The sequence below is a fragment of the Austrofundulus limnaeus genome, unplaced genomic scaffold (genome assembly GCF_001266775.1).
Source record: "Austrofundulus limnaeus strain Quisiro unplaced genomic scaffold, Austrofundulus_limnaeus-1.0 Scaffold675, whole genome shotgun sequence".
NCBI classification, from domain to species: Eukaryota; Metazoa; Chordata; class Actinopteri; order Cyprinodontiformes; family Rivulidae; genus Austrofundulus; species Austrofundulus limnaeus.
This window is the reverse complement of record NW_013953077.1, coordinates 217,436-226,195: the sequence shown is the minus strand read 5'-3', so window position 1 is coordinate 226,195 and position 8,760 is coordinate 217,436.

Here is an 8,760-nt window from a genome sequence, read left to right as displayed (position 1 = left end):
CCTTGGGGCGGAGTTATCTTTTCACAGGGGGGTAAGATACACTTTAATTATAACACACATATTTTACTAGTTTGCCATCATCAGTGTGTGAATGTGAGTGTGAATGGGTGAATGTCTGTTAGTGTAAAGCACTTTGGGGTCCGGAGGGACTTGAAAAGCGCTCTATAAGTTCAGTACCATTTTACTACCAGAAAATAGTGCTTTCACTTGTATGTAAATCTGTGGCTTTCCACACTTTAAGTTTATTTTGTTACTTAAGTATCAACTGGAATAATATGTCCACTTACAACTGCTTGGTCTGCTAATCAATCCTTTTTACATATTATTATTCACAATAATAAAGTAACCTTAAACATTCCAAATAAAATGTCTACATTAACACCATCATTCAAGAACAATTTTGAATTAAAACAGTCATGCTGTTCAACTTTATAACAATGCCTGGGATTCTTTACTCTTTGAACTTAGAATTCAAATAACAGTGTGGATTGCAGCCATTACACCACCTCGTGTTCATCTTGTGGCAACGAACACAGCCTAACCAACCTACTTAATTGGTTTACCTTTAATAAAACAACCAAAAAGTTTAGCTTTACAGCATCAGAATAATATACAGTCCTGTTGTATGTGATTTTGTATGTGTTTTAAACATTACTACCTGAATAAACAGGAGAAATGATGAGACGAGAAAGTAAGCTTCAATCGATGCAGCCTGGCTTCACACTGTGTGGAAGCTGCAACGTGTTGCCAAGAAGGTTCCCTCCACCTGGCGGACTATTGCCTGCTCGCTACACTGCCTCCTTGTGGTGCCCTCCACGACCTCCAAATCAACCAGTCATTAATAATAAACACTTAACAGAATTGCTTTTTTTCATTTTCAACTGAAGTGCCACTAAAACTGTAAACATTTCTTACATAAAAAATAACAAATAAATGTGACTGCACATTTTGTGTGCATCACACATGTATATGTGATTCAGTGCTAACAAGTCATGCATGCACAATGAATTTTACACAGTATTTTCAAGTAAAACCATCCATTCATTATCTGCCACTTGCTCCAAAGTCAGGTTCTGGGAGCAACAGCTTGTGCGGGGAGGCCAAGACACATCTTTCCACAGCCACCTCTTCCAGCTATTTTAAGAGGATTCCAAGGAAATCCCAGGCTAGCCTTAACACATATTCTCTACAAAATATCTCAGGTCTTCCTCTGGATCTTCTCCCACTTGGACATACACAGAACACCTTGTGATAGCCATTTCTGAAAAGAGTATATCACAGTAATTTAGAACAAAAAGAAGAAATCCATCATGATTTTATTTTTCATTGCACTCTCATTTATATTACTTAATAGTACTCATGTGTGACTGTTTTGGATGTAAATAATGGCATACCATGCCATCACCTGTGAACTAGACGAGGACCATGTCCAGGATCATGGTAATTTGGTCACTTTGTCCACCTTAAGGCTGAGCCACATTACAAGATTTTAAAACAGTCGGCCTATTTTCAAAGACTGAGAGAGGCCACACGTGAGGATAAAAATCATGGATATACCAGGTTTGGTCCTACAGTGAGTGGTGTACAGCCACACAGCAAGAGACAACACACCACACATGAAATGATATTTCATTCATGAACACTCAGATGTCAGATACATAGTGGGGGCCTGCCCTGGGTGCCCCCTTCCTCTGTCAATGGTTGAGTGGGCGCTCTCAGCTGGGTCGTCCTTGCTGGGGAACGATGGCCTCTCTGGGCGGCGGACCGGCTGTGGGGCTGGGGGTTGGGTTTTGCAGGTCTTGGGGGGGGGGGGGGTGGACTGTTGGTCCCGATTTCTGGTGGCCTTCAGGGCTCCATCMGTCCATGGTCTGGGGTTCTGYGGGCTTGGCGGTTTGTCTGGAGGGAGAGGTATTTGGGCTGCTCTTCCTGGGTGGGTTTCGGGGAGCGGGGGTGGGGGAGCTTACTGGGACCAGCGGGGGAGCTGAATCCCTGTGGGAGCATTTTGCTCCTTCAGATTATTCTCCCCATCCCTCACTGCACACCTCCGCCCTCTTCATTTTCAACTCCACCCATGTAGGTTTTTTTGGGGTGCAGTTGTGCTATAAGAACAACAATATTACATCTCTATTTGCCATAACTACCTGGGCCCCAAATTTTATTGTACATCTTAAACATTCACTCATTACATTTTCATGACATTCACATATAGGAACTTGAGGTGGGCACTCATGGCTATAGGTGGCCGAATGGCACCACTCTCGCCTCCTGTGCCTGTGCCCACCCCCAAGGTTTGCATGTAGACACTTAGGGTTTTGGGTTAGAGTAGTGGTGGAAGGGAAACTGGCACCACGCAGGCCTCTGCCTTTTCTTCTTTCCCTTTTTAAATACTCTATAGAACAACATGCACCAACAGTATATCTGAGGGTGGGGGTGTGTGTGTCAGGGTCTTTACTCCCCTCCTGTTCCCCGACTGCCATTTGGGGAGGGGGTCCTGAAGAAGGGCAGGCCGCCGGATGCTGTCCTGGGCTTTGGGTGGGCTCGGGGCTTGGAGGGTTGCCGGGGGCAGGGCTGGCTCTCCATCCTCCCTGGTGCTGCTTGGACTCCTGATGTGTGGCTCCTGCTTCCTATGGGTGGTCTGCTGACCGGGGTGGCTGGGGGGTGCACTTGGCCATTGGCGGTGTTGTAGGGTGGTCGTGGGCATGGCTGCTCTGCGGCAGGGGGCTGGCCTGGAGGCCTGGTGCGGTCCGGGCCGGGCCTCGGCTGTCTGCTCCTCTCCACCCCAGAATGATTGGGTCAACCCCCTGATTTCAGGTGTGTGCTGCCTCCTGTAGGGGGTGAACACATGTCCTGGACCTGGGGGGTATATATCGGAAGTATGAGTGGAATGTGGCATCCTTTTTGTATGTCTCTGAATGAGTGGGTGTGAGGATGAGGGTGAGATGGTGCGATTGTGTATGTGTATGTTTGGGTATTTGTCAGGCTGCCCCCCCCCCCCCACTCCCCGCTGGTTTGTCTGGGGGCCCGCTGCTACTCGGCCCCCGGTGGGGTGTGCGGCTGGCTGCCGGCGTGCTGGGGGTTGTCGGGGTCTGGGGCTGGACGCTGGGGCATGCACCGGCCTGACCTAGCGACTGCCTGCTGGGGTTCGGGGCCTCTGGCCCTGTTGGGCTCTGGCCTTGGAGGGGGGGCGCCCTGTGGGCCCGGACCTCTGTGCACTTTCCTGGATTTGCTCTGGTGTGTTGGGTGCCGGTGGGGTCCATGAGTTTGTTGCTGCTGGCCTCGGGGGCTGTGCGTGTGGTCGCTGGGGGGACTCTTCCAGTTCTCCCCAATGGTCTGATCTGGGGGTGGGTGGGCGGATCTTCCCGTGCGGTTGCCCCTTGGGGCTCTGCGCTCGGGATCCCTTTTGGGTCCTTGGGCTCTGGTCTTCCCTATGTCTGCCTCGTGTCTTGGGAGTTGGGTCTTTGGTCCTCCACAGTCACTATTAAATATTCCATATATTCATGGAATTATTCCATTTTTGCCCTTCTGACAATCTTAATGAAGTCCAGATTATCATGATGGCTCTAAAGATAATCATAGCAGATATTACTGCCATGTGTGGTGAGTTAAGAGTGATCTAGTTGGCTCAGAAGGGCGTCGGGACCGCTCCGACCTCAAATCGGGGATATTCAACACGTTTGATTTTTTGGCCCGATATCAGTGTGTGTAGTGTTCACCTGAGCTGTTGAATGAGATATGTAGCCAATCAGAAAGTGAGGTGACATAAACACGGAGGGAATTCCAAATACAGAACACAAAAAACTGTCATGACTCACCAGAAAATCTGCTGAATGTTAAAAGTCCTATGGAATTGTTTTTTCCTCTGGTAAAAATGGTCCACAAACAATCAACATTGTTTATTTACTCTGAACTCACGTCTCTCTGGAGGTCACGTGAGATTTTTTCCTCGGACATATGAATTCTCGCGAGATTTCAGAAAGTCTCGTGTGATTTAAAATCTGACATTTGAATGTTCATGAATAAAATATCTTTACGTGTGTGGTGTGTTGTGTCTTGCCGTGTGGCTTTACACCATACACTGAAGGACCAAACCTGGTAACACTATGATTTTTTATCCTTACGTGTGGGCTCCCTCAGTTTTTGAAAATCGTCCGACTGCTTTAAAATCTTGTAGAGTGACCCAAGCCTTAGAGGAGTCAGAGTTTGAGGAACATGGGGAAGGCTGGTGCATTATGCAGAGGTTAATGACATAAAAAACTTACTGGTGGAAGAACATAAGAGTGCGTGAAACTCACCCTGACACACTTAGGGCTTTGGATGTTTGTGGTTTCTATGTCACATGGAGGACTGAGGCAACATGCATAGAGGCATATTAGATGGTGGTCCATATTATTCACAAAGGGGGGCCAACTATTAAGGATCTTTTTTTTGGTCTTTTCAGTCCATGTCTGTTTTCTTTTCCTTCTTAGCTAGTGTTTAGAAAATTCACATTAGTACAGAATAACAGAATATTAAAGGAAGACAAATTTTAAAAAAAGTTGGAAATGTTGGATTGTTTTACTTTTTATGTCTTATTTCAAAAAGTCCTCAAATGCAGCAAAACAAACTAAATAACATAAGGAATATGCTAAAATTCAATTCCAAGACCAAAAATATGCATTTACTCTGTGTACAGTATATTGGAGATGCAAATGATTTGTACAGATTGACGAACACCGAAGTACATGGTGTGATTGTATTGGTAGAGCAGCCTTGAACTAATACAGTTTTAGGATTAAGTCTAGATGTGTCTGTTTGTTTATGATGTTGGACTGCTAAATTGCAATGCATTTAGTTATTCAATAAAATATTTGGAAGCAGGTTTACTTAAAAAACATCCATTCAAGAAGAACCAAATAGTTAAAAACCATGTAGTTACATTTGTGTAAACTCAGGTTTTAATCGATGTTCAAATAAAATCCTCTTGTAATCATTAAACCTGTGATTAAAAGTGTGTCTTTCAACATAAACTTTGCTTGAACTCTAAAAACATATCGATAAAAATGATCCATCAATTCAACAGATGCATTATTAATGCTACCCAAGACATCTCATCTGCATCTTCATCTGCTTCAGATATTGACAACTTAAGACCTTCTACTTTGATGTGTTGCATGTGCTGCTTGAATTTAGGTCATGAGGTTTTATGGCAGAACTTTAAAGGTTGGTAAATTCTGTTCCAGCCAATAAAAAAGCTAAGTAAACCCAGATTTTCTGGTTTTATCCTCCCCTACACCCCCTGTTCCCATTCTTTCATCCATCAGCCAACACCCACTTCTTGTCATGTACATGTCATGGTTTTTGGTGTTGGATTCTGATGCATTCAGATACCTACAGTGCTGCAAGGAATGTCAGATCTCTTCCACAGCCCCTGTGGCGATGTGTGACATTGAAGGATTTTTGCCATCAGACCCATAAAGCAACCCCATTTTCCAACGCCTCGGGCGAAGACATTGTCTCCAGGTCCCAATGAGAGTCTCAGGCATATTGGCTGGAGATGATGCTTGGGAACATACACACCAGTTGACAACATCCCTGCCACTTAGCTGCACCACCTATAGATGCCAAACTCATCATGCCAACAGTGAAGCTCATCACACCCAACTCCTCCTGTATATGTGGAAGATGTGGAGTAAGCACTCAGGCGTAGAGACACATATATGTTCTGTGTGTTGTAGGTATATATGAGAGAGTATGTCACACTGAGGGAAAGGATTTGGGGTGCATGCTTTTGTGTCAATCATGGACACACTCTTTGGTTTAGATCACTTCCCATCAATTACACCTTTTGAAAGAAAACGGAGAATATAATAAAAGATGGAGGAAGAGGAACATTAAATCTTTGAATGATCTAAAATTATTATTAAGACGTTACCATATAGGAGCACTTGTGTGTATTTTTACACAGTTGAAACAAAAATATGGGCATGTATGTCCTATATTCATTACTCAGATCCATAATATGACATTATTACATCATCTGTACAGGCAACAATTCTCAGGCCCTTAGGCATTCATGACAGAAGTGACAGATGGCAGCTGCATATATGTCTGTGTTTTCATGCGTGTGTGTGTGTGTGTGTGTGTGTGTGTGTGTGTGTGTGTGTGTGTGTGTGTGTGTGTGCAGGCAGAACGCATAATACAGGTTGTGTTTGAATTGATGGCCAATCGTTGCGGTTTTGCATGTCCATATGTTTAAACCTGCAGCAACATCAACCATCTGTCTCAGTATGATGCTAATTTACCTCTGCTGTCATAACCGACGGTCTGTTTATTCCCCACTGTCTACAATGGCATGTTTTGTTGGTGAATATTGCTGTAGCAGCAACGCACACTCGTTACCAGGCCACTTAAAGCTCCAGTAAAGCAGTGCAGGTGCTTAGAAGTGAGAGCCCTCGGGGTGGCGTGTTTGTCGTGGTGGAGAGTTTTGAGCCATGAATTTGGCTCTACATGGCATGTCTCAAGAATAGCCTGAGGAATGATGTCAGGATATTTTCTGGGTACTCAGTCAAAGCCGGGCTGTTTACCTTCTGCTTAAAAAGTGAGGAGAGAAGAGCAAGCCTGCCGAGGAGTTCGCTAACGAAGGTCAAGAGGGTGAAGGATGAGGAAATGTGTGTGCATCAGTGCACATTTGTTCTGGTGCCAGGCTCTCTGACATGAAGGAGTGTAGGATTATGACACATGTGCATGTAAGGACAAAAAGATGCTTTCGCAGCATTGTGTGCAAGCCTGCAGGGAAAATAAATGTCGAAAAAAAATCCTGTAAACATGCAAAGACAGGTGAAAAATTAAAAGAAAAATCAACATATGGTGACTTTGTAAGATGCTGGGACACAACAAACATTCAGATTAGCTCCACTGCAACCTGACATCATTTTTAATGGTAATATTTGTAAGCTCAGTGGAAAGCAGCTGGATGTTGTGTATGCTCTTTGGTTACAAAAGCAAATTCATTCATGAACAAATTTCTGACATTTACGACTCAAATTATAATTTTGTTCAGTTTAATGAAGCTCATTATAAAATATTTGTTACACCTCGTTATTATTGCATGGGACAGTTGTTCACTTTGTCACTATTTTAGCAACCAAACAATGAGAAATCTCTCTAACCAACTGTTATTAAGATGATGATTCTGCATCACATTACTTTTGTACATGACATTGACCAGCAACAATGGAGTTTGCCATAGTTATGGGTCATTGTCTTAATATTTAAAGCAAATCTTGAAAGAGCAGTGACTCAAACAGTAAAAAGAAGGAGCTAGACCAGTGGTTCACAACCGTGGTGGGCCTCGAGGACCAGGGATGGGAACCACTGAGTTTGAAGAGCAAAAACTCAAATCACAGATCACTCAGCTGAACAAAAAATAAGAGCTTATAATAGCAGCACTTCTACTTCAGATATGAAAATGCAGCTTTTTTAGTGCAGGTGTTGGAAGAATGTTCAGTTTTCTTGGCCAGTTACTGTATGTTCAAATGTGGACAGGGTTGTGTACGTAGTTCTGGTCTGTGGTCGATGAGATACATATTTTGATACGCTGCCAACGATTCAATTCATTGAAGATACGTGACAAACAAAAATCAATATAGTAGTCAGTCTCCAATTACATTAAAATGCAAAGGTCAGCCTTTGTCGTTTTAATGTGCTCTATAAATAAATTTGACATTGACACTTGAGTCCCTATTAAACAAAGAAAGCCAAAGCTATAAAGGGCCCAATAAACATAGTTTATTAAGGACTAAACTGGTCTCCTGCAGTCTGAAAGCACAGATCATCATAAATAGGTACAGATTATGTAAAATATTATGAAAATAAAGTCATAATATTACACAACATCTATTGTCCGTTCCTGGGTCTGCTCACTCCTGCTGTGGACAGCCTCCAATGAGTTTCACTGTGTTTATGAAATAGTAGGATAACTTTTGGGTCACGGTTAGTTTAATACGTTTCCATCTACATAATGCGATGATCAATTAACTGCAATCCAATATGGTTTCAATTTATCACATGAATCTATAGAGTTAAATAACACAGATACCAAAGTTGCTCAGCATTCTCTATGATAACACAATTATGGTAAGTTAAGACTGCTTTTTTGTGTAGGAATTCTCATATAATGAATTTATTCTCATAATAAAAAAATAATCTTTGACTATGGACTGTATACTTGGTTTTACAACTATATGGTGCCAATAAAATCATTTTTCTTTCTTCGTTTTTACTGTTTGGAGTTGTTAGTTCTGAAATTAGACTATGCTAAAAAATAAGGAGTCACTGCTGATCAGCAGTAAAATACAGTGAGAAGAAGTGTTCATCCAACCCCAGTGTAGCAACAGGCATTATGTGTGGGTGCAAAAATAGTGACATTAAAAACTGTCATCAAATGTGACAGGGTGTAAAAATATGTTGTATAACACTTAATTTGGTTGATATAAAATTTTAGCGTTTGATCTAAAAGACACCAATCACTGTTAACACTAGAACTCCCAAATCCCTGTCATTTGACCAACATTACCTATAGTTCCCATGGAACTGTCAAATTACAGTTTGAATTAGCATTTTTGCGTCCATTGGTATGTATATGAGGCCATTTACAGCACATTACAGAATCAGTTGCTATGGCAGATGAATAGTGAATAGTTGTGAAATCAACTATCAATGAATAGTGTGGGGGATGTTTGCTAGTCGAGCACAAACAAAGAACTCAGTTTCAGTTGCAAC